Source organism: Larus michahellis, chromosome 1, assembly GCF_964199755.1.
Source record: "Larus michahellis chromosome 1, bLarMic1.1, whole genome shotgun sequence".
NCBI classification, from domain to species: Eukaryota; Metazoa; Chordata; class Aves; order Charadriiformes; family Laridae; genus Larus; species Larus michahellis.
This window is the reverse complement of record NC_133896.1, coordinates 74,687,381-74,715,050: the sequence shown is the minus strand read 5'-3', so window position 1 is coordinate 74,715,050 and position 27,670 is coordinate 74,687,381. Positions and strand designations below refer to the sequence as shown.

The 27,670-nt window shown below is 41.3% G+C and overlaps 1 protein-coding gene across 3 annotated transcripts in view; it reads right to left on the bottom strand.

The window, feature by feature from the left end:
* Positions 1-25,759, bottom strand: part of RASSF8 (Ras association domain family member 8) — an 88,427-nt gene extending 62,668 nt beyond the window's left edge. Inside the window, exon 1 of one of the 3 annotated variants that reach the window (XM_074587338.1) lies at positions 25,473-25,759. The gene's annotated coding sequence lies outside the window, so the exon portion shown is untranslated. Of the gene's footprint in view, positions 1-25,468 lie in introns of all 3 variants that reach the window. The other 2 variants (XM_074587359.1, XM_074587350.1) reach the window with 2 other exon arrangements.
* Between the last annotated feature and the right edge of the window lie 1,911 nt (positions 25,760-27,670).

Sequence of the window (27,670 nt, the reverse complement as noted above, 5' to 3'; positions counted from 1 at the left end):
AAACAAACCCCACCAGCATTAATAGGCCCAGAGACCCTTATTATTCACTTTAATTTCTCAGATACATTTCAGAAACTACATTCCTTGGTTTTTTTGCATTTGAAAATATACATCTTATTTCCCTACTCTTTATTCCAGTCATTTTTGTCCTTCTTCCCCTTGAGATAAATTTGATGTAGGAAAGCACATACTTTGCATAGGACATAATACCCCGTATGAGCGCAATTATTAGATTTCATACAAAGTGACTAGGCATCATCATGCAATTATTTCTTTGTTACACAAAATATTTTTAAGATGGAAGTAAGATAGGACAAAACCATTGGTTCAGTCACCTCCAAAAGAACTCTTTATAATTAAAAAAAGAATATACAGGTAAGACATTTCACTAATTTATCGTATTCACAAAAAAAAACCCAAACAAAACAACACAAAAATATACAACCCAAATCCCATATTCTTAATATTTGATTCTTAGAAACAAAATTTAAAAATAAAAAACCACACCAATTTTTAGAGTGAAGCCACACAAGCTACCAACGCTGCAGTGTTAATAAATAATTGTTGATATGTTGTTACGTAATTGTTAATAAGTAAGTTTTTAAAATGCATTAAAATCCAAATCAGCATTTTCTTGGCAGCTTGCCATTAACAGATCAACAATTATTTCATTTTTGCACTAGTACTGCCAGCACAGAAAGCTGGTAGCAATCCAACTGGAAAGTTATTCTGTTTCAAGCTTTTTTCCTATCCAACATTAATTGAAATTGCTTTACATTATTTGACTAATGCAATAAAAGCAAGACTGCTGTCACTTGACTATAAAGGTACATCATCCATTGGATAGCTGAACTACAATTTATAGGTACATACAAAACTTCCACAATATTCAATACTGTAGCATCCTACATCCTAGAAAAGCACCGGATCATAGCAGCAGGTTTGCCATAGTCTGAGGCAGTTCCCTTACAGGGAAACCTGAAGGGTAAAACACACCTACATCATCATTTCCTCTTGCAAATATCTGCTTTCATTGCATTATTCAGAATTGGAAGTTCATTCATCAAAATAAAGCAATGTATCCAGAAAAGAAATCTCTCCTGTGCATGTTTTATCCAAAAAGTAACACAAAAATTAGACTGAATGCAGAGTTCAGGAAGTTCCCCATATACAAAGATCACCACTTATTCTCATTTAAAATTGCAGCAATAATACATACCTACAAAAAACCTTACCCAAAACCAAACTGAGAACTTGCAATGTTCTAGAAAAAGTCACAGAAGTTGGAAGATACAGGAAAGTGCTGCTATTCTCTTACTGGAGAGGTCAACAGGGACCAAGCTGGAGAAGGTAACTGAAGTGTTTGTCACCAAATACGCCTCACCCCTCCTAAGTGCCTGGACACAGATCTCCGTGACTACTACTGAAATTGCAAAAACAGTTCATTCTTAACTTGCAGAGTTGCCCTTCACAGACAGCAACGTGAGTCTTCAAGGCCATACAACTGAGGCGTCATTGACCAGCACACGTAGCCCTCCCCATAGCTACTCCATTCTGGAATACCTTCCAGGATACGCTGAAGTGATATTTTGAAGTGTTCTTCAAAATAAAGAACAAATCATTAAACCTAAACCACGTGCAAAATGCTGGGCAGCGTGTAGAATTACAGTACTCCTTTTTCTAAACAAAATGTTAGCCATCTCAAAAACATTAAAGGTGCGGCAATTGGTATGCTGTAGCCAAATGGCTCACTGGATAAACCACGTATTAGGAGAGCAGCATGGTGAGGTAGTTCTCAAGGCAGTTTTCAAGTTTGATTACAAGGCCAAGGTCTGTTCATCATCATTCACCCTATTTTAGTTGTTGTTGCTGCCGAAGGGGGAAGGTGAAATATTTTATTTCCCTTTGCAGCAGAAAGAAGCACTGAACTGGACTGCATGTGGATTACTTGCATTAGGTACACATCAAATCAGCCATCCCTTGAAAGTACAGAATCAACATTGTTAGCCCTTGGTCTGCTACATCATGTGAAAGCAAATACAAAGTACCTCATAAGGCAAGTTACAATGCAGCTACAGGAGAGAAAATCCCAGGTCTGTATGGCCTATGAAGGAGAAGAACAGACTAAGCAGTGACTTGACATCAATATTAAGCTTTAAGAATGTTTCACATTAAAAACATAACAGGACACAATACCTCAGAATAGCTATGAGAACAGCAAAAGGAATCATCATTTGGGGCGCAGAGATTGATTCTATTAGCCAACCACACTAATTAAATACATATTGCCTAAAATAAACCTGGAAGTACACACATAGAGGCATACATTGTCATAAAGGGGTGCAGGGGAAATCCATCAGTTTAAGAAGTACACTCACAAACCAACAACTATTACTACTCTATGGACTTCAGAATTGGCTTCTTACATATATTAGTTGAAAAGCCAACCAAAACCTATTTCCATAGCATGGTTTATGGTCTAGATAAGTCTTAGAAACATAAGATTTAGAGCTAAGTCACCAAGACAAAACCAGTTTTTTAGTCCACGGTGTGAATGAATCGGTGTTATTGTCTTTAGCAAAAGGAGCTTTTCATCTCTTCAAGATGAGACTTAGAATCATTGAATCACCTAGGTTGGAAGGGACCTTTGAGATCATCTAGTCCAACTGTCAACCTATCTCTGACAAAACCATCACTAAGCCATATCTCTAAGCACTATATCTGCCCGTCTTCTAAATACCTCCAGGGATGGTGCCTCAACCACTTCCCTTGGCAGCCTGTTCCAATGCTTAATAACCCTTTCAGTGTAAAAATTTTTCCTAATACCCAGTCTAAAACTCCCCAGCACAACTTGAGGCCGTTTCCTCTTGTCGTTATCACCTGTTACTTGGGAGAAGAGACCAACCCCAGCTCTCTACAGCCTCCTTTCAGGTAGTTGTAGAGCATGATAAGGTCCCCCCTCAGCCTCGTTTTCTCCAGGCTAAAACAACCCCAGCTCCCTCAGCTCCTCCTCATAAGACTTGTTCTCCAGACCCCTCACCAGCTTCGTTGCTCTTCTCTGGACCTGCTCCAGCACCTCAGTGTCTTTCTTGTGGTGAGGGGCCCAAGACTGGACACAGTACTCGAGGTGGGGCCTCACCAGTGCCAAGTACAGGGGGACGATCACTTCCCTAGTCCTGCTGGCCACACTGTTCCTGATACAGGCCAGGGTGCTGTTGGCTTTCTTCTTCTGAAAGCAAATACAACTGCAGGTCTGCCACTACTAACATTTGCATGTGTTCAAGAGAAATGCAAGAGGCATGAAAGAGCTTTTTAATTTTGTCTGCTTTCACTGACAGCATAGTACATGAAGTGCTCATACAAAAAATAAAACCAGTTACAGCCAAGTACAGGCCCCTATCTGCTTTAGGGATGGAAGGCCAAATGTTTACAAACCAGAGCAGCTTGAGTGCTTTCCTTTCCATTCAGCTGTGTTACAAGACTATGAAATGCTGCTAGTTTTTTCTGTGCTTGTGATTCATAACAAGCGATGGTTCTGGGGAAAACATGTATATTCCCAGTCCTAATGAGGTTATTCTTTAATACCATTACAAGCCATTTGACCAGGACTGAGTATGTGCTAGACAATGGATCAGATCACTCTTCACAGTAATTCAATTACAACATACATAACTCCTGGAGCCTTCTAAAAATAAGTAGTATAATGTAAGTAGCGTGACTATTGGTAAGCAAATTACGTCCAAGAATGACGTGAATGAGAATCTTAGCTCTTAGATTCTGGGTGGAGGAAATAGCTACTTACAGGTATCAACAAGTGACTAATTGCACCAGAAACCTGATTACCTTATTGATTATGTTTATATATGATTATGTTTATGCCTATTATCTAGACATATTATCTTGAGGTGGAAAAAAAGGAAAAAAGTTCTGCTTTTTTGTATTTCTGTCATTGTTTACCTGCTGGTTAAGATACCTGTTTGTCTTAACTTTCCACATACACTGAACAAAGCATAAACAACAAAATCCCTGGTAAACATCACCTGTTATGCTCAAACGGCATGACCATTGTACAACATGGACAGAACACCATTTTCAGCGAGAACAACGTGAGATTATTCCCACTTGTGAGGGGAAGGAAAACCCACAAGACTTTGAATCAGTCAGTTATGATACACTTGCATCACACAAGGCTTTTACACAGTAATACTCATCTTTTCCATTGTCGGTGGTGGTGTTTTATTTTCTTTAAGTCTGTAACCTATATAAGTGGAGGGAAATCAAGTAATCATGGGAGAACTGAACACCAGGAACAAAACAAGCAGCTGAATAGCTTCTTCACTGAGATAAGCAGCAGCTGAATAATTGCCCAACCAGGCACAAAGATATTCTCCCTTGGCCCTTGAAGTAACACCTGCTGCGCATGAAGAGAAGATGTGCCTTCAGTTTACTTGAGGTTTTCATATTTATTCATTTAAATTCATGTGCAAGATAAGAAACACAAGCAGGAGGAAAGGACTTTTGTATGTTAAAGCACCTCTTCAAGTAACGTTTTTCAGGAAGATGACAAGCTCCATTGGGTTACTATTTCTGCATTTAGCTGCAGGTAGTTTGAGAGTATTTTCCTCAAGTAAAGGTTTACCTTGTACAGGTACCTTCTTAAAACTTGTCTTTAGCTTTTAGACTTACTGACTGCTGGAACAGAGAACAAAAATCACTGCCAAAAAAAATCATTATGTCAACACCTTTCAAACATAAGGCAAACTTCTTACTACAAACAAACAAGATTTCTTGGCTACACCTAGTCTTTACAGGTATAGCCAGAAATAACCATAATTGAGTAATTCTGTTGCATTCTCCCCCAACCCTGTATCTATGTTCAGAGAGAAATGCACACGGCCAGCTCCTGGTTTTACATTGGCAAATTCCAATTGAATTCCAGCCATCACAGCAGAGGAAGAGTCCCCCATATATTTTAGAATGAACCTGGAACCTCCCACCTCAAGAGATGACGGACAAGACCATCTCAGCAGCGATGCTGCAGGTTCCCAAGACAACCTCCCCTTAAACAAGCCGGCTACACTGCACCTAAACAACCAAGCACAGTGAACTTTGGAATTGAAAAAAGGAATCTAGACAGGAAGACAGATCTCCAGAAGATTTCAGCTCATGACAGAAGAGTATGTCCAAATCAAACTATTCGCCTTTTTCATTCCTGATACTACTTAGTTTACTGACTTCATGATCATTAAAGAAAAAATATGCTAATGAACCAACTGATATTCTGTCAGATAAAAGAAACCGTAAAATGCACAAAATTATATCTAAGTTCTTAATTGCAAACAAATTTTCCTTAAATGTTTGAGAGACATATTTGCTGAGCCAAGATCTCAGGCACTGCTTTAGAACCACCTTCCTCATTTTTTTTCAAATCAAAAAGACACCTTGCTATAGCTTATTTACAAAGCTGAAAGTCTTAACTTCTCCTTTATTTTAAAAGTAGTACTTATTTACCTACCAAAACAGTTTATCTTCTTTCAAACTGCCGTATTACTGCACAAAAAAAAAATAAGTGAGGGAAGCTCTTTTTGCATCCTTGTTTTTGTTCATACACATCCAGGACAGCCCACATGCCAGTTGTGCTCTCAGAATACATCACCTACACGGAAGAAGGTCACTCACCTGCCCCGACTGACAATTGAATGTTTTAATTCTCAAATACCTACCCACAGCGAAGAGGGCTTGAAGTTTAGTGCACCTGGTGAACGTCAAACTGGGATCAGTGTTTCTGGTGAAGCTGTTCTACATGCAGAACCAGGACCCAAACATACAGGGTTAATAGCCCACACAGGCACTACCACACTACTATTTTACACCAAAGAAAGACTAAGCGAACACATTTCCGGCTATAAATCTCTAACATAATCTCGTTTCCCCATACACTCAATATACTTTTACTGTGTCATGTTCTTCTACATTAAAGTGGATGGTACAAGTTACAGAAATACAGAAGTGCCAATCCATAAAGAGTACTTGCTTTCAAATAGTAATTGCAGTGATTATAATGCTCCCCGAAGCAGCTCTAAGTGAAAGCGGAACACTGATAAAGTATGTCTAAGTTACTAGGAAAAACAAGTTTCACTTAACCAGCCAAAGCTTCAAGAACAGAAAAGTTACCTTCTCACAATAAAGAACACTTAGGGATCAAGTGAAGGATTGCAAGTATCTCCTGTCAATTCGTCTTGAACACAACATAGCAGTACATTCTTTATATTCTCCATGATCTTAGGATGAGGAGGAGAAGGGAGAGCCATGGGTTCCTTCAGGGCTTCTTCCAGGAAGTTAAGCCTTCACTTACTTCCCCCCTCCCGCGTTTGGCATAGCCATTATGCCATTACAAATTCCACACAGACCAGGCCTGGGAGCTCTGTCTTGCTGGCAAGAGCATAACCAGAACGTCAAAAATTTTCATAACGAGATGGTGCAGTTGAGCCCCTGAGTCACTTAGAGTGCAGGTTCACCATGTCTTTAGGTGTAAGCTGTTGCTGCAGCTCATGCATGCACAGCACTCCACAGCTGGTACAAAGCAAGGGAGGACACCTGCATTACTGCACAGTAAGCTAATAAAAGAACTGGGTTTGCTTCATAATCTGTAAAACTACACCATAATGAAGAAACTACCCTTATCAGGAAAGAAAACTATGATCTTACGCATTATGTACATGACAATTCAACAATTAGATAACCTGGCATGAGCTGTGAACATTTAGATCTCTGATCTGTAAGCAGTTGAAGTTAAGCATCTCTCAGAAATTACATGCATTAAATAACTCTAGGTATAATTTCTCAGTCTCCACAAAATATGTGGCACTAATAGACCAACACGACTCTTGATTTTGAAAGGTTTAGTGTAAGGGAACAATTCAGTCTCCCCAAAGCCAGCAGCTGAAGTTGACATGCGAGAGTACTAAACTTCCAGTTTCCATGGAAATGGAATTTGGATCAGTACAGAGATTTCAGAATCTCAAACCAAACACTCTCCATCTTACACACTCTACTCCAACATTTATTTTCCTAGGAAACAAGGATTCAAGAGACACACAGATGCCATACACATTAGTGATCCAGTAACTCATCCTGCCTTGTGGCTCCTCATTTTCATTTAGAGGTAGCCATCCCCTTATAAACCATGCATCACAGTGGTCAACTTAGTGGCAGCCAGACAGACACAATTTACAAATGTGACAGTATCCCAAAATTGTGCTTTCAGGAGGACAGATTGGTTACTAGTTACACAATGGTAATACATATTCAGCCCAACACTGAACCATTAAAACAGGAAAGTTGTACCATATAATGCAACCACAAGGAACAATCAGTGAAAAAAATCCCATCTTCATTGTTGAAATGACCCACCAGAATAGCACAGCAACAGAACTGTGGGATTTTTAAACTGTAAAAATCCATTGTCTTTAGGCAAGAAGCAAAAAGGTTTATTTTATCACCACTAATGCAACGCTTCCGCAGCAGCCGCTGCCCAGCACTGCAAGGGAGAATTCCGACTTGTTGATTACAACTGCAGGATGCTCACTGGCAGCGAAAACAATTTGCCAATGGTATTTATGGCTCCTGTTCCTTGTGTTTGGCAAGAGCAGAGGAAGAGCAATTTTCTGTAAGTATTTACATTGATTTTGCAACTGATGACAACACTCCATCTGTTCTCAGACACTTTGGTGCCTCTGCCAGTTTCTTCCCTAACGCATTGCTTTCTCCAAGCTTTGCCAAAATTTCTCTAGTTCCTGAACTTTGCTCTTTCACCAGGTTTGAAGGGGCCATTTCAAGTTGTAAGCAAGAACTTGAGGTACGAACATCTAACCCCATGCCCTAATCACAGATCAGCAGACAAATAGATGGTATTTCAAATGACCTCCTCTTGCAAAACCATCACCGCCAGAAGCCTGAGGATATGACTGATAGCTTCAACAGAGCTAACCCTCTGAAATAAAGGGGTCTTGAGGCCCATTAGGGGAAGCAGAATTTTAGAAGAACCAAAACTAACTCTTTTTTCTAAGAAAAACCCAAAAGCCCCAAGGACATCAAGACTTCACCTAGCATTTCAAAATGCAGCCAAGTAAAGCAGTGTCCTCTGTACAGCAAATAGTGGGCTACTTCACAAAAGTTTGACATTTGAGATTCTTACACAGCAAGCCCAATTCTACGCACAAAACTTGTGGTGTAAATCACACAGATGGAAGGATTCTATTTCCACCTGTTTGCCTGATACCTTTCATACACAGATTTAAACATTAAAAGAACCAGCAAAGGCAAATAAAGATTTGCAAGCCTGAAATTTTTTTAGCTTTAAGGCATTTATCAAGGCAGAAGCATACACAAATAACTTCACTGTTTTCTCCAACTTTTATACAACGATCAAGCTATCTTGAATCATAACGCATGACATAAAGATAAAGTATTCCTAAAAAATGTAATAGCTCATCTTACAGCATAACGTAAGTGAAAAATAACCCCCTAAAAGTCACATACAGAACTCTTTTTAAGATCAAATACTCAATCCACCATAGAAAAATGGATTGCAAAACAGAGACTCCTGAAAAGCGACTATAACTTCCAGCAGCTCATGGACGAATCATAAGCATTTAAACCCTAAGGGCTGAGATAAACAGCACCAGTCTGCTCATCTGTTTCATTTGAAAGTAGGAAAGTAGGTTAGTGTGAAACAGCCTCCCTAAGAAATAATCCCAACAGGATGAATGCAGAAAATAAATGCTTTAATCCCTTGGTATCAGTACACATGTGTGTAGATTCATTTACTATTAGGCTTAGTCCAGAGATAACTGGGATCTGTGGTGTGCAGGTCGGATTAGATGATCTAAAGGTTTCTTCTGGCACAACACCTGTCTCAAATTATCTATCCTATTTGTTAACAACAAGAGAAGGAATTTTCCTGTAAACACAGTAATCCTTTCTTCTAACAAGTTGTTCTTTTCTTCTTATTTCCCTGACCACCTAAATAGAAGAAAAATGCAAATCACGGCAAGTTAAAAATCAGGTGCCAGTCTTATTCCACTGCTGTATTTTGTCTTTTATTACTTTTAAAACCCAGGACCACAGTGATAAACCCAGAAAAAAACAATGGACTTGAAATAAGCCTTTTTCTCTTCCCGGAGTCCTACAATATGTAAGCAACTTTCTGCTTCAAGTTACAGGTTCTGAGAAATTAAAAGATGAAAAAAATTTGAAGTTACCAACCTCTTTGCATTTAAGCATTAGACTGAGGTTTGCCTTTGTACCAAATAAAAGGCCAATTCAGCAGCTACACCAAATACAGCAGCTTGTTTTGGCAACCTCATTTTTAGGAGATCAGATTTAGCTACTCAGCTTTAATACTCTTTGTTTTTGAATTAGCCATCTGTTCTATAACATTCAGACAGACCTAGTAAAGTAGGATGTCAGTCTCAGGGGTCTTGGGGCTAGAACACACATATATACATGCCCACAACACGCAAACAGAGCCCATCAAGATAATAAGCAGCCTTCCTAACAAGGAAGTTGTACTGTTGATTTTTGTATGTAGTCTGTGGTTTCATTATATCCAATTAGCAGGAGGAACTCGGGCCAACACAGTACATATTTTAATCAATTAACACAAGAAGGGAACAACTTTAAAAGGCTTTATAACAAAAAGACTTCTATTTACAACAGCTGTAGGTCAGAGATCTTAATCTAGGCCCTTTTAAGAAGATTGGCAAAAATACAGCGTGCTGTTCCACTGTAAATTGTCGCTGTAAAGAAAGTGCAAAATTCTTATGTCCAAAGACGCAGTTAGAAAGCACTCCACAGGCAATGCTAAGCATTTTTAAAGTACAGTTGCTGTAGAAGTACGGAAGCTTCTTCTTCCCCTTTCAAGAAGATATATACAAGCACACAAATGCTCTTATATTTAAAGTCACATCAAAAGAAGCCAGGATTTATAGGTGGCGTTTGTTAACAAAGTTCACTAGTTAAGCAATTTAATCAATTGATCCCTTTAAAAGAAGCATGCCATGTTTCTTCAGACTACCAGCATGAGTGGCTAAAAGATGGCCAAAGTATGCTAGAGAAACATTGGACAAGCCCAGAGTTCCCAGACCTTTAAACATCCTTTGCCATCAAAAAACTGTTTCCAATAATATCAGTGCATTTCCATGCACATTGCTGCCGACATCGTGAATACTGTGGTTTGCGCCTGATGCTACTACGGTAGGCTCTCCATGATCTACTATGTCCTACTTCCACAACACAGTCAGTAATAAGGGTTTACTGGTCCCAGGCAGACACTTAACTGACCTCCAAGACCTTCTTACGAAAGCCGGCACAACTGCCTTTACAACAGCTCTGGCAACGAGCCTGCATATTATTGTAAGGCTGGTAGCACTGAAGTACTACAATGTTTATTTCAACTCTAAATGAAAGCATTGCATCTACACATGCCTATAGATGCAGAGCCCACTACAATTAACTCTTCCATTCCCATGATATAACTAAACAATCAGCAGAGGATGCCAGAATATACTGCTACCCTGAGATTTCCCTTTAAACCTCCCCCCGACTCATAGTGTAGGTTCTATTAAATTAACTCTTAACTTACTGATTTGTAACTAAGAAACTCAAGATTTTAAAATTCAGGGGCCTATACGTAAGTAGCTAAACACATACTGTGATGCTCAGGTATTTGCCAAACTTTCTAAGAATTGATGCTGTAGTTGCTGAGTATTTTCACACAAGTGACCATTTAGTGAGACTCCTTTGTGTTCTTACTCTTGTAAAGTTTCATCCATCTCTATTCCATTTACTATTGCCTTCTCGCAAGATTACTTTGAATAAAATAGTGAAGAATTAACTTTCCTCCCTTTCTCTTGATAGCATGTTCTAGCATTGTTTTACCAGGAAAAAAAAAAATAACCTGATAACTGAAAGGAAGAAGTAAGGTTTCCATGAAAACAGTACACCAAGCAACCTACTCAGCATCTTACCAACCATATAAAATTTGTCCATTGGTACTTGAATCAAAGGGGGAGACCTTTCCCTCAACACAAAGTGACAGTAAAATGGTCTGATCAAGGATTTAATTTCAAGAAGTTCCAATGATGTAGCACCCAATGAAACACGGGGTATTAATCGCTTATTCCCCCGCAACTTCATTAAAGTCTGTTCTTCTGCTCCCACTTCAAAGCTCGTAGCTGAAAGCTTGATTTATCATGTTGTACTAGGAGCGAGATGTTTCTGTAAGCCTCAGTTATCATCAGTGTGTTACAGGCTTGTCTGCGGCACAGGTTGCACAAGTTTAAACACAGAAAGGAACACCCACTCTACTATTCCTTTCACAAAGGAAGTGGTGCGTGAAAAAGCAGACCTGAAATTCTGGATCTGTTGTTAGGCATATGTTTTTTCCATATGCACCTTACTCAAGTACACATGCACACCAATTAAGAGACAGATCTCATTGCTCCTTTCCTTTAGTAAAGTCTGTATTTTTATAGGTCTCATCACATGTGTGTATAAATCAAATTTTGTTAGAAGTACCCCGAATAAAAGTTTTCTTCCTCTAAGTCAATACATTTTCCATTAACATCTCTAATGTTCACTATGCTTATAGTAATTGGGTTTTTTTTCATTAAATAATTCATAGGGAATTTCAATATACATCTGCGACAAGTCTCCCTAAAGCACAGTTTGTCTGCTGCATTCAAACACCGAATCATTAGATACCATATAAAATTCAGATTCTGGAAAGATGAGAACTTACCCTAGGATTTAGAGTAAGGTCATATCAACTTGCCCTACTCCATCTCTTTAAACAAAGATTCTGCAGAAATTTTTATTTCTGCAGAAAATAAAAAGCCAGAAAAAAAGATGCAGAGAAAGTCCTAGATATTCTGCATTTATGCAGCAGAAGTGCTATAAAGGTAAGCAAAAAAGTGTTATTAAAAAATACTTGAGAACAAGGATTTATTTTCACCTCTGGTTTAATTGCTGGGAGTATTGGCAAGGCAATCCCACTACAATTGATGACGGTTGTGTGATACAAACCCCTCTTAAAAAGAAAATAAACAACATGATAGAATCCTTCAAGTGAGCTGCAGCAGCCCAGCCTCCTGCTGGAAGGAAGGCCAACACAATTCAGACCAGGTTGCTTTCACCAGCTGGGTTTTTTTTTGAAAAAGACTGACTCAAAGGATGAAGATGCTTCTCTAGATAATGAAAGCCTCTGATTCTTTACATATCACCATTATTAATGACACCGTTCAGATCATTCACTCCGACTAGCCTTAAGCCAGGGACAAATCTTTATCTTCTTCTTCATTAAATACCTTTACAGTTAACGAAGTTCAGAGCTACTGAGTTACTCCAGTTTCCAAAACATTTGAAAAAGCTTTTCTTAAAGTGCAAACAGCATCCCCTGATACTAATGCTTAATCCATTTTTAATCAAGTCACATTCACTTACAAGTGAGTCATGAATAAATCTATATCGGCAGAGTTCAAGTAGAGTCTCAGAAGACAACTAGTATTGGCTCATGAAAAAAAGCAACTGGGTTTCTCACAGCCTGGAACCAGTGTCTTTAAGTAGACTAAGTCAATTTGAATTTCATATGAACGGCATATGTAAATAAGTTCGCACATTAGCTTTTAATCTGAACTGTCACAATTCCATCGCTTTCCCCCAATCCAAGACACAAGATAAATCAGTTACCACAGACAAACCCAAATAGGAAAACACACAAAAGCAAAACTTACACAAGTGATTTGTGTCACAATTATTTGTTTGGGGATGACAGTTTAAATTAACTTGCACCAAATCACTGTTTACCTCGCTCAGTACCAACTACGTTTCTGACACTTCAAATAAGCTTCAGCATTTATTAACTGAGCACAGGAACTTCTCACGTGAAGACCGATACATTTATTCTTACATATATTGTATATTACTTTAATAGCATAACCTGACATACATTTTTACAGGCCTAGATAGATCCATACTTTAAGCTTCCCCCCTCCCCCCAGTAAAGTGTATCTATCTTTGAGTGTTAGCCCATAATAACAAACTGGATCTCGTCTTCCAGGCCTGCTGTCAAGACCAAACCAGAAAAGGCAACGGCATCAGAGGCAGGCAGCCTGGTACCAAGACATCCCTCCAACAGCAGCACAGAAGGCCAGAAGACAGGTTTCTTTCCTGAGGGCTTCTTATAGCACAGGAGACTGCAGAGAGATCCTCGTGCTCCCATCAACGAGTACTAAGGATGTGCCCTGGGTAAGGGAATCCAGTTTAGCCAGAGAAGAATGTTTTGCTCACTTCCTAAGGATGATTCTTCCTCAAAGTCTCCCAGCAACTCGTGCTGTTGAAGCTTGTGCAAAGATTCACCACCTATCTTCACAGTCCTCAAAGAAAGTTCATTTTGGATTAAGGTATTATATTCCACGTCAGCAGAGTCATGAACAGAAGTCTTAAACAAGAGTAAGCACTTTAATAAAATGGTAGAAGTTTTGAAATAACTGAGAACTCAACCAAAAAAACCTGAAATCTACAAAAGGAGATGCAAATGTAGACACAAGTCACCAATTCAGACATATTCAAGGTCTGCCTAAGGTTCACACATTGTAAAATTGGTCTGAGCAAGTAAGTACTAGTTACAGACAAATTTCACAGACATGCTTGGCCTTCATTTTAGTGAAATTAGATCACATGAACACCACACAGAAAGAACATATCTCAATACATCCACAGGGTTCAGTGTGGATAATGCTTTTGAGATGAACACAAACTATTTGCATCTCAAGAGTGCTAAAGAGCACAGGGTAACCAGTCAGACACCCTGATGATGGGCTCACCGTAGCAAAACGGAACCTAAAGTTCTCCTTATAACATCAACAGGTAAAGAATTTATCAAAGGACGCTCCCATCGATTTGCTACTAAATGGATTTTAAAAAACAGTAAAAGCTTGTGAATTGATATTGTCAGTTCTTTACTTTGTGACCCTTTTGAAAGTCTGTACTAATTCTCAACATCAGGAATACAGTCACTGCAGGAAATCATACGACCAAGACAGGTTTTTATTTATTTATTTTTAAAAGAGGCCTATAAAAAAGGCACAAAAGTCAAGCTACTCACTAGATTTGCCGTGGCTTTAATGTCTCACTTAAACATCAAGTCTACTAGAAAGGATCCATGTTGGGCCATATAGCTATTTCCATTTTTCTAATGGCACTTCAACAAGCACAGGACTGACTTTATTAAAACAGGTTGCAGAAGTCAGAGGGGGAAGAGACAACACAGAGCAAGATGAAAACAGTGGATACACAGCAAGGTTATTTTGAAATTCCATCGGGCGCAAGAACACACAAACACTCATAAAAAGCTCTGTGTGCTCCACCAGTATTAGAGCACTGGTCATTACAGCTACAATTTTGCAAGAAAAGCTAAAGTAGAAGTGGCAGGAAAAGATGCTGTAAGAGTAGCCGTAGTTTGACACACAGCGTCAACTCTTAGATTACACTTTACATACACACTTTGCAACTACTAGAATCAACAAGGTAAGCTAACAATTCACCTCTGCCTCTGAAACTAATTAACAAGCTCGTAACAAATACTAACTCTTCCAGTTAGCACTTTTGACATAACTGTGTCCACTTACAAGATGAACAAGTGTCAAAGGAGAGGTTCCTTAAAACATCATTCATAAAGTACTGTTGTTAAGTATGCCGTAAGAACATTATGTTTTAGATATCTCTCTGCATGAGCTTCTTGCCAGCAGAGACGCTGTAGTTTAGCTGCGTGCATGTTGTTATTGCACTCCAAGTGCTAGGTAAATCAGTTAGCTTAACATGTTTTCCGGAAGTTTCCTGTGACTTCTGACAGCAACAGGACATAGGCACTAATAGTTACAAGGGCTCGTAGGTGGCATCTTGTTTGACAATCGTAGCTTTCCATCTGTGCCTTTGCAACTTCAGAATAGCATCCTGCTGTTAAGCATTTCAAAATACTGACGGAATTGGTCACATTGAAATAAAGTTAATCTAGTACCTGTTTGCAGAGCAGGACTTCATTACAGTGACATTTTGCCGAGATTGCCAACAGTATCCCTGACTCAGGATGGGACGTACACATATCAACTGATGGTTTAAGGTCTAATTAGTCATCTAGTAGCTATACCTTTTATATTTTCATGAAAAAAAAAAAAGACGCTGAGAAGTAGTGGTTGGATATCCAAAGGAAGTTTGTCCTGTAATCTTGTCTTAAGGTTTGTACTATGAATGAAGCATCTCAGATAGCTCCCTTCTCAGTATTAAAACCAAACCAGAGGTATTCTCATCTGTCCAGTCCTTGAAATCCCAGCAAGTAAGAACTTCAACACTACTGCTACACATCATCACATCACGCTTTTTATGGTCATCACAAGGGATGCAAATAACACCATCCACTGGTCTAAAAAACAGCCCTTTTCCTTTTTTTCCATGAGGTTCCAATTTCAGATGGTGTCCAGACTTCTGTTAGCTCCACTTCCTAATTGCAGGGCTCAGAAGCCAACCTCTTCTTGTAAGCCCCAGACCTGAAACAGAAGTCCTGTTGGGCTTGAGACTCCACATGGGTCATGGTGGATAGGAGGGAAGCACTGTCTATTCACAGAAGCCTCCTGCCCATGTCACTCTATTGAGGAATAGGATCCATTCGCAGAACTGGGGGATGACAAGATATATCCCATCTGACGGAAAGATGGGAAGCCATTACCCACCTTTTCATGTCAAGAGAATTTTACAGCAGAAGTGTAGGGAGAACATTTCGGATACTACAGCACAATCTTCCCTCCAGTTTCATTTTGCACTCTATTACAGCAAAACTGTTTTCTGCCTACCACATGCTTTATGTTCATACGAGGAAGAAAAAAAAAGGGTACTTTTAAAAACAGTATATACATTGAATGCTATCCTCATTCATACTAGTGAAGATGAAGATAATGGAGGTTAATTTGATATGTTGTCTTCCAAAAATAAAATACAGTTTGTCCAGAGATCATTATGGACTATTAAAGTAAGTTATGGTCAGAAAGCATAGAGATTTCTAATTATTTAGGTTTCTGCATATGCATTCAGAATGACAAGCATGAAGGACACTACAAAATAGGAAAAAATATCCCTGTGGCATATGTTTTCATAAATCCAGTCATCCTCTTCTCTGCTACCCACAGTTAAAGCAAATATGTTTTTACAAAAGTTGAGGTAAATCATTTAAGTCTTTTAAAACAAAATAATACTGTCTAGAGGTGACAGAGCATTTCTCAAGCAGTTAGGAAGCCATAAGCCTAAGACAGGAAAGTACATTTCCCACCTCCTTCTATTTATGTTACATTTTAATCCTACAGTGCATAAATATGTTTTAAAAGTCATTAACTTTTTCTATACAAAACAAAGTTTCAACTTACATGCCCTTACCACAGTAGCGGTTTATACTCAGGGAGGGAAACACAGGGCTCTTACAACAGGTAATATTGATATACTGTAATATCGAAATATAGCCAGTGCAGTTCCTTACCCTCTGCTGAGGATAGATATTTTTGTCATGACAAGTAGTGTACATAGAAAATATTTACCTGTCATAGGCAGTTTAGTTTAAGAGTCCAGCTAAAAAAAAACACTAAGGAATTTGACTGTATTTGACAGTCTAAACATCTGCAATGGTTAATGTTTCTAAGCAGCTCCTCAAAAAATAATCAAAGCTGAAGAGTGAAGGGAAAAGCAGCAGATAAGTGAAACTAACAATCTTGTCAAGAAAGATAAAAGTGTGGTTAGAGGTCAGTGAAGGACAAGGGGAGGGAGGGGAAGAATTCTAGAAAATTCCTGGCTTGGGTTTCCTATAAGCGTAAGGCAGAGAGCTGCCAGCAACAAACATGCTGTCTCCTGAGGAGCAAGGGGAATAAGTACTGACAGGATGTCAGGATCACAACAGGACAGGTGCTCTGCCTAAGTTAAGCCCAACTGCAGGACAAGGAAACAGCAAAGCAAGTGTCCCCCGCCCCTGGCTCCAAACAGCTCGGCAGCAGAGGAATGCCTCTATCTGCAGCTGCAAGATATAAAGAAAAGAAAGTCCCAGTATCTTTCCCTCCTATCAAAAAGGAAAAGCTGTGCTGCAACCAAAGGAACACCTAGAAAGCCACCAGTTCATGAACAAGTATTTAGGAGGCCTTACTGCAGAGCAGAAAGAAGTGGTAGCGCTGTCAGACATAGAGAGCACATGAGCAATTCACTAATTGAAAGTGCTATCAGAATGACAGCAGGTGCAGTGGGAAACCAGCAACATCAGGTGGAGAAAGAGACCCGTATTTCAAAAGGCACACTGCAAATTCAACAGGCAAGTCAGACCAGGAGTGGATGTCCTGGACTACAGAGAGACCCACAGCAGCTGACACAGTGACTGAGGGTGCCTCTGAGCAGGACGCTGGTCTGGAAGGCAACAGACCCACACGGTGTTTCCAGCTCACTCCTGCCGTGCCTGGGGGCAGGTCAACGCCAACGCTGTCACCAGCTGTCCATTCCAGCCATGACAGGAGGCCAGCACTCCTCTCGCTGGCACCTGCACAAAGCCTAGCAGTGGAGGTCAGGATCTCATTCAAGGTCTCCGAATGGTAGAGTAACAAATCATTGCTGATAAGTTGTTTGCCAATGCATCACAAAGAGGAGACCAACAAGTCCCAAGAGACCAGACACCCTAAAAAACTTCTCTCTTGCCAGAAGTTTAAGTAAACTAAAACCACCACTTTGAGTGCTTTTTGAAGTGTGATTCTTGGCTGCTGGTGAGAGCCCACCTCCTTCCTACCCCACCAAGGAAAGCTAAGCCTCCTTCCCTTCACTTCTGCTGCACAACATGACCCATTGCGAACCCCAGTTCACCGACAGGAAACTTAGAATGAAATCTCCTCCCATAAACACACATCGCCTCTTGAAGGTGTGCTCCTTTTACCTTCTAGCCTTGCCTGCAGGGACTGTGAGTTCCTCTACTTAAGTAAAAACACAAAGAAGGCAAGCAGTCAGCTTTTCCTGCTAGTAAGCAGCAGGCCTGAAGTAGAATGTTACCATAATTCTTGAGTTACGAGGTCAGACTGAGTTTTCTTGCACCAGATCACCCTTGCATATGTCCATCCTACTTGTATTAAAAGGCCTCTAAAGAGAGTTCTCTGCAGTCTCACACAGACTAGCTTAATCCCACGTACCACTGCTGTATTCTATATCAAGTTGGTTGCCTTCTGGTGTGCTCTTGGGAAACAAAGGAACAGTCACATACCGTATTTGTTATGTCAACTTTGCACATATTTCATTTTGTCATCCCCTTAAGTCTTCAATTCTTGTAAGAAGAAGAAACGCCCAAATGCTTTTTATTTATATCTCAGTTTGAAACCAGCTAAGTTTACAGGCCATGAGATGAGCAGGTAAACTGGTAAGCAAATACAGGTACTGCAGTGAAAGAATACTGGCAGTAAAACAGAAAATTACTTTTCTATTCAGACTATTTTGTAAATTCTTGTTAATTCAGTCATTTTCTGACAGATCTTTTTCACTAGAATGAGTTCTGAGGAAAGATTTTACCATGCTATTTACCAACTCATTCAAAAAAAAGAAAAACCCCATCAACGTTCCCTTGTATGATAAATAGCCTTTGTTATCTCTTTGGAGTATCAGGTTACCCATTCCAATCCCATTAATAGCATGAAAGCATTGCATTGTATTCAGCGACTGTTAGACCTGTTGCTCATCAGCGCAGATTCCACTATTTGAAATACATAGTCTTAAACACACAGCTTATTCATTAGAAGTTTCTGTCCTTGCTCCCAAGGAAACCAGTGCATAGGCTTTGATCGACTTGGAGCCATGGATGAAGCCCAAAGCAAGCACACATACAACACTGAGGGAGCAGTTCTGATGACTGAGAACGTGTTTTAAAAAGCCACACAATCACTTTCTGATGGAAAAGGACAAGGGCATTCCACTACTGCCATATGTTTCTCTCCAGATGCCAGTTACTCCAGGCAGCAGTGCTAGTTAACATTGCCAGCCATACAGCTGCAAAGGCACATTTAAGCATTTGGTACCTTAATTCCCAATATCAACTTTTAAATATTATTAGCTGGGGCATCTTCCTACTTTATTCTCCGGGAAGAGTTTGACATGGGCAGACATCTGAGCTCCTCACTCTTTCTTTCCTCCACATGTCACATTGAAGCAGAAGCAAGACAAGGATCTACAAGGATCCTAGAAGTCTTGAAGCAGTATTGGCCAAAAAAAAGGTGCCATTTGAGTTTAAGAGTACTCTCCCCTCTGTTTGCATTGGAAACTGTTTTCTTTATATTGTTCACTTAATGCCATACCAGTCAGAGTTAATGTTAGTATCAATCTACTGGAGAACAGCTATAAATTCACTAATTGGCAACTACATGCAGCTTTTCTATGTCTTTAAGCTTAATATTAAGAAACACAAACTGACAACAAAAATATCTACTTTTTAGAAAGCAACAAAGAATGCTGTGCTCTCAGTCTACTTAAAAGGAGGTGATCACAATCAGTACAGGCATGGCAGGAGGGAGGGGAAGGGAGAGGACAGAAAGCAGATACGATCTGTTGAAGATCCCCAAACAGTCCAGTGACAAGAACAGCAGACTCTCCAACTCCTAAAGCCACACTGTCTCTCCACTTTGGCACAGACGCAAAACATCTGGCCGCTTAGTGGAATTACAGCCTTTTCTTATCCGTGCTCATGAAACTGCTGACTGATGATAAAACAAAGTTTCAAAAGGTTGCTCTGGAAACTCCAAACCCCCTTTGAATAATGGCTCGGAAACATTGACAAACACTTCAGGAGTCCAGAAAGATCTTTTAGCAAAAACCTCTTCAGTTCAGTAGAAACAAAAGGAAGTTAACAGCTCTTCAAAGGGAAGCATCCAATAAAAAGAACACACCAACACTGCCTCGCCATTTTAAAACTGGAGGATCTAGAGACACAGCAAGGTGCATGCTGGAAAACACGTCAGGTACTGTTGCAGTAAGGGACATAAGATGCAAGGTTACACCTAGTACAGCTTTCAAAGCAAGTAAATGAATTCAAACTACAACATCAGCCCTGGAGCAAGGGCAGAAGCTGGATGGAAGTCAGTTACATTATGCATTTCTAGAAGTTTCCCTCCCCTTTCCTTTCAAAGTTAGTAAGGCATTAAGATCTGATGTCTGAAAATACCAAAAAAACTATCACAACTGCTGGCTCTTGGAAAAAGATCTCTCTCTTCAAATGTCGCATTACAGTACAAAGGCAGGAGTAATACTACAGCAGAGGACAACATTCAAGCTTACCTTTAGACTTGTGCTGCTTGTTTGCAGGTGAAAAACAAATCCTGGAGTGCCTCGCAGTTTTTCAAAGCTCAAATATCCTCTTAGTGCATCTGCATGATCACTCTCCATTCATAAAGAAGGTTAAACCCTCTTAACTGAAACACACATTACTCTATCCACAGTACCCATCCCAATCCTCAAAACGAATGTCAGTCTCACACAGGAAAAACTTCAAGGATCTTTACAAGTTATCAATAGTTTACTTGTAGTAATATTCCCTTCTGGCTTTCGCTATAGAGTTCCAGACTATAGAAAGCACATAGGCCATGATTTGAAGATTCAGTCGGCAACCACAAGTTGAGACCTGTCTTGCACAGTGGACTTCAATAGCAGAGTTTAAGTAAAAACATAAATTATAATACTTCAAATTGGCAGTGTCTTCACGTATCATAATGCAAGAGTACCCAGGTTTTTTTCATTTGTTACTGTGGATTAAGTTGTGGGGTGTTTCCTCAAACTCAGTCTGAAATAACACAACGTAATTAGCTCCACATTACCTTACTAGTGATGTTTTGGAACTAAAACTAATTCAGTAATGCATATTGCTACCTTTGCAGACACTTGAGTGATCTGTTAACTATCCCACATGTTTTGGGAAACAAAAAGAAGAATTCACTATTTTTTTTTTTTAAGAAGTATTTACTCATTTGAATTACAGACCTGGTTTGTTACACACAAATAGGAGACCACAGAGATGACCTTCTGTCCTCATTACCATTCTTCCCTTCTTGTGCTAAAGATAGCATAGGGAGTAAAAATAAATAAATCCTCAATAGCATTAGGAATTAGACAATGTCATGTTGAAAGATACCCTAAATGATGAGCCTTATCTCTCCTTGCTGGCTGGGATGGCAGGGGGGCTCTGATCCATGGAGGGGAGGTAGCATTTAAGCCTTTGCTAGGTGGTCTCTTTGCAGTAGGCTCCATTCCCAGCTGTAATTGCTTGTCAGCCCTAACTGGATGCCTGAGCACTCTGGAATAGTTCAGCAAAGTATTTAAACAGATGGATGGTACAGGCCACTGGAACAAAACTCATTTTTTTCTCTGGCCATGGCTGTCTTTCAGCACATTCCTTTGAAGTCTGTGCCACTGAGGAATCAACAACAGCTGAGAAACATGTGTTATCATACAACATTGAGCACAGCAACAATATTGCACAGCAAGATGCTTTTGTTCAATAATCCTGGACTATAGAAAGCATTACAATGTCTTTTGTTGTGGGTAAACCCTTTTTCCAAGCACGACAAGAGAGTAAACAGATTCCTCCCCCCTTTGAGGAGTAACTCAAAAGTAAAAAGGTGAATTAAGTGGATTTCTGAAGTGCCGCCCATCCGAAAGCTCACAATACCTATCTCCTCAAGTCCTCTCAGATATATTCAATGTTCTCCATATATTTACAATATCACAAAGACCACTAGATGCTTATGGAGATGCGAGTGAAGTAACAGCCTGGAGGGCCCCAGGCTGCAGATGTGACAAGCCCCTATAAGCTACAGTTCAAATCCACCGTCTATTCCCAAGCAGGACAAGTTCTGTGATCTCAGCTTCACGGGAAACAAACCGGAGACAGTGAAAACAGCACGGCACTGCTCGGCACACACCGGCCAGTCTTCCTCCTCCCCATATTTTATCAGTACACAGAAAGATGACACAACAGTCCTCAGAAGAGTAACGGGAGAGAACATCATGAACATTCTCTCATCAGCCAGGAAAACTATTCTTGTCAAAGCGGTGAGATTACCATACACTTTGAAGGGGGTTAGGAAGGATAGCAAGAATTAGTTATTTATGAAACGGAATTTGAAACTAGACTAACTGTCCAGATTCAGAAGCACAGAGCTAGCTACGTGCATATGCAAGAGGGCAGTTAAGTTATAACCCAAAGCTGTTGCAGCTGCCTAATAGCAAGTTTCAACAGAATCAAGTCTCTCATTTTCACCAAGAAGAGAGAACTACCTGCAACAGGGTAGAGCTTTGTATTTACAAAGTCTACAAGTCTCAAACACCACAGGAAGACAGGCATTGAGATTATAATACATCCCATTATGCCGTAAAGTCGCAACCCCAGCATGAAAAGAATTACAAGAAAACCTGAGCTTTCAAAAAAAGCCCTAGAAAACCACACAACATTCACATTTAATTTCAAGATAGAGATCTTAAAGGCTCAAAAATCCAAGAAAAAAAACCCTAAAATTAGAAAGCAAACAAAAACCCCACATGTACTAAGCCAATCTCATAATTACAGAGCTCACCAGAAAAAAAAAAAATACCGGGAACTCCACGAATCACACTGAGGGGGGTCCTCAGCCCAGCCCCCACAAGACCGTTTTCCACCCTGCAATTCAATTTAATAGAGTTTCTTTCTGGAGAGGCCAGCAATGCCCTTCAAATTCAGCTTGGGGCAGACTGTTAAGGTACCACAGAAGAAGCATACGTGGGTATTGTCAGAGATATACAGCGGCTAAACGTAACTCTAGTCTCAAAACCATTACAGCAATGCAAAAAAATCTTACGCCGCTTAAAAAAAATAAATGGTGATGATCAAGAGTTGTGCTTTACAACTTTCAAAGAATGAATATTAGCACAAGCAAAACTACCATCTGATCAGCATTTAAAACCGCAAGTAAACAAGGAGTGATACATTTACACGTAATTATTCTTAAAATCACGTGTAAAAGCCCTTAGCAGGGATTCAGGAAAATCTCCCTATGCTAGGAGGCACAGGCAGGAAGACAGCTTAGGCAGAGGTCATACTGCCATGCGATGGCAGAAGCTGGAACAGAACCCACCATCCTCAGTGCTCAGCTCTGCACTTCAGCAATTCAATCTCCTCCTTTCTTTTTCACATGTTCCTTTTCAGGGCTTCCCTCAAAAGGATTTTAAAAAGTGATGCTAATCAACTTAATTTGGCTCTTTAGAATTATTGGTGGTGTTTTCCAGAAACGGTTCAAGGTACAGTTTTAAAAGACTTAAACTTCTTGCTAATATGACTTGTTATTTTTCTGCTTATATTTCCCCCTATCCCCAAGTTTTTCATCTCCAGGGAAGATTAAAAAAGAGGATTAATTCAAACAACTGATCAAATTCAGTTGGGCTTTGGGGGTGGGGGGGAAGAGAAGGATGGAGTGATTTCTTAAGTGTAAGAAGTAAACTACCTTAATTCTCTCAGTTGTCTCAGAGTAAAGGGCATACCACTAAACACAAGGACTGCCAAGCAGTCATTTCAGTTCCCTCAGCAACTGAGCACACATCAAATCATTTTTTGCTATAAGACACAAAAAGAGAAATACTTCTGGTTTGAAGTCTAGCCTACTTTCTAATTAGATATGATCAAACAAAATTCAATCTGAAATAGTAATTTTCTCTCCTCCTTAAAGAAAGGGGGGAAAAAAAGTAGGGCTTACTTAATTTGCAATTTAGCCACCTAACCTTGCGGTCCTTCTGGAATGGTATTATCAAAAGAGGTAACACAACCAAGATCCACGCTGCTTCCTTCTGACATAAAAAGTTGACATTTTATTCGTGAACTACGTATTCTCTAGTGAAAAAACACATGGCGCTCTACTTTTACAACATCTCACACAATCACACCACTACCAAACACAATTAACTGGGAGCTTGAAAACCCTTAAACAGGTGTCTTTGCAGAACTCATTAGGCAATTGATTTACTTGCTCTCCACAGCCCAGCGCATACTTAATTTAAATGTGCGATGCAGATTAGAGCTGAGGCTTATGAGGTCCGAACCAGACTTCATAAACCACACGACAGCACTTTTTGACACGGAGGTCAGCATTTTCCAGGAATTTTGTTAATGTGTCAACCTCCGATACTTCTGCAGTTTGGGGATGGAAAGCGTGACAGGTGTAATTCTAAAGGGGACGCTGAAATCTGTACCCTTTCCCCGCTTCTGATTTTCCACACTGATGAGATCCACAAGCAACACTGAACCACAATTTAGCACACCACTCTGCTGGCATATTCAAACGCTGCTTTGCTGAACAGAAGAAAGGTTGGCACACGCTGGACTACTCCAACCCCAAACCGGACCCTGGACCAGATCTTCTCACCAATAGTTTAAAGCTGCATAAACCAAGGAGCAGAATCCATTTTCTTACCCTTTAAAGTTCATCTCACTGTATTGTTCTACCGTACTGTATTTGCTGAAGCTTTTCTCATCAAGTCTCCCACTCTCCCACATAAAAAAAAAAAGAACAAGTCTCATACATTCCCTGCTGGCAAAACAGATTTTCTTTTAATTTTTTTTTTTTTTTACTGGGGGAGAAAGAAAGAGGGAAGGTCTGGGGCAGGAACGAGAGAGATTAATTGTAAAACAAATCGGCACTGTTTGGGGGGGGGGGGGGGGGGGGGGGAGACAAAAAACAAACAGTCCACGTCGAAATAGGAAAAAAAAAAGGAAAGAAAAAAACAGATTTAGTTTTCTTTTACGGGACAGTAAGAAGGAGTAGAATAAAAAAAAACCTACTACAAAGATTTCCCTGCATAAGAAAAGTAGCTTCTGAACTCCCTTTCCCAAGGACACAGAGAAATAGCCCTTACTTTTCCGCACGATGCCCGAAGGAAGGAAAAAGACAAAATGCCAGGAGAGAGGAAGAGCTGGCGGGAGCTGGGGAAGTAGCGAACGGAGAAGCGAAAGGACGGGAACGAGTGGGAGCGGGCAGGGGAGACGCGTCAGGGGGAACAGGAGAGCCGAAAACACAAAAAGAAAAAAAATAAAGAAAAAAAAAAACCCACACCAACCCCAAAATTGAAAATCCGAGAGGAAGTGGGAAACGGGCAACACGGACGGGAAAGTTGGCGAGTGCCGGCAGCGGGGAGAAGGGGGCGAGGCGGCAGAGAAGGGTCACAAATCCCGCAGCGGGGACGAGAAGAGACCGGGGCGGGACGCGGAGCCGGGTGGGCTGCGGGAGACGGAGGGAGAGAACGAGGAGGGCGGCGGGGCAGCCGCAACCGGGGAAGGGAAGAAGGGGAGGAGGGCGGGCTCCGGCGGGACGAGACCGCGCCGGAGTTGGCCGCGCACTTACCGCTCGGCCGGCGGCTGCTGGGCGTCCGTCCCGCGGCGGCTCCCCGGGCAGCGCCAACGGCCCCAACGGCCGCCGGCTCCGCCTCACGCCCCGCGGAGTCGGGGGGGAGGGAGGGGGGGGGCGCGGCCGGCCCGCGGCGCAGCCCAGCGCCCGGGGGCTCGGCTCGGCCCGACCCGGCCCGGCCCAGCCCTCCGGGGCGCCCCGCTGCTCCACCCCCCGGCCCCGCCGAGCGGCCGCCACCGCTTCTCCGGCGTCCTCCGCCCCGCCTTCCTACCTCTCCCTCGGTCCCCTTCAGCAGGAGAGACATGTAACGGAACTGGGACGCCAGCACGGCATTGTGGGAGCTCTTAAAGCCGCAGCCGCCCGCCGCCAGCCCTGCCGCTGCTCCCCGCCGCCGGCCCGGGGGAGGGCGCCGCCGCCTCCTCCTCTTTCCCCGCCGCCGGGCGGGCAGCGGCGGCATCAGCCTTTTAAAGGAGAGGCGCTACTGCCTTGCCTAAATATACACACCCCCGGCGGAGTCCCTGGGACCGACCGACCGGCCGATAAGGCGTGCGGGGGCAGCGGGAGTTCGGGGCGGGTGGCGGGGTCGGTGCCGGTGAGAGCGGGGTAGCCCGCACCCCGGGAGGCGGGCAGGGAGCCGGGGATCCCGCTGGAGGGAGGGCTGCCGGAGACCTCCGGACCCGAAGGAGGAAGAATAGCGAGAGCCCCTGGCGGGGGCATAGGCACGGGATTTTGAGTGGTTGGGGTTTGGGGTGTTTTGTTTTGTTGGGTTTTTTTCCCTGAGATTTTTCTGTTGTTTCTGGAAGAAGCAAGAATGCCGTTGGTGCTTATTTTTTCAACCGAAATGTGGAAAGGCGGCAGGCAGTGTTTTCTATTGTTTCTGCTTTGGGTTTTGACGATGGAAAATTCCCCGGAAAAAAAAAACATTCCAAAAACAACTCGGAGGAGCAAAGACTCCTAAGCGGGGCGGCTTTTTGTGGCAGAAAGTTTTGAATAAGAAGTTTTAATCAGTTTTGTGTTTCTGCAACTTGGAATAGGAAAAATGACCATTTTTAAAAAAAAAAAAAGAAAAAAGAAACCCCAAACCTATTTGAAAATGAACTTCAGGCATTTTCCCCTGCGTTGTTCCCTGTCTGCGAACGTTTGCGCTGGGTCTGCTCTCAGTTACCAGTAGCAGAAGGCAGTAGTCATTCTCTGGGCTGGTGGCCTTTCCAAAACTGGCTATGCACTGTGTTCAGAGATCAGGACACGCTTGTCACTTGAAGAATCTCATCAAGAGAACTTTTTTTTGGTTATTTGTGTTATCACCATTTTAACACTATTTCCGTACCATTCCTCTTACGGGCTTTTGGGTGTAGCATGCTTTCTTTTTTTGATATTTGGTGGGATTTTTAAGTCCTGATCCTTTAGAGGAGAGCAGTATTTTGCTTCCACGTGACCCGGCCTTGATGCTACATGAAGAACATTTTCAAGAGCATGCACATCCTTCAATTTAAATATAAGCATATATATGTTTGCAAGATTTGTGTTTGGGGATGTTTCTGCAAATCCTTCTAGTTGGTCTGGATCTTGGGTTATGACCGCATCTTCCTTCATGGCTTTATACCCTGTTTTTTGTAAGCACATCTGGCAAGATGTAAAGTCCCTGCTGGAAAAGTCTTCTGGACACATAAGGGCATCGCTTCTAGTCCTGACCTGCATCTCTGCCTTTTTATGCTCTTTTAGACAGGAAGAGGTGCTAAGCAGTCTGTGAGAAAGACTTGAAGCATAACATGAAATTAGGTAAGGTTAGGAAGAAATTGCAAAGATCAGGTGAATCTGTTGGGGAGCAAGTGGTTTACGTGGTCAGCTACACACATACCTTCACCTTAGGAAGCTGAAAAAACCCAAGACGGGAGGGATACCTCCAGGAGAAAGGAATGGTGCTGATGACCGTTTCTCCTGCAGTCTACTGGATGAGATTTTGTTTGCACCAAGTATTTTTTACTGTGACTTTCAAGAGTGTCGGCAGAACAGGCAGAAAAAAGGGATGTGTTTTCCAGGTAGATTGATTGCTACAAATATTTAACCAAATATTCCCATGAAGATCCCAAGAAGTACTGTGCTCGGAATACCACTGCTTCCTTTTTTCACGATGCATGTAAACACACCAAGAGCTGTAAAATTCATGGGAGATCCTTTCTCAAAATCCAGGCTCC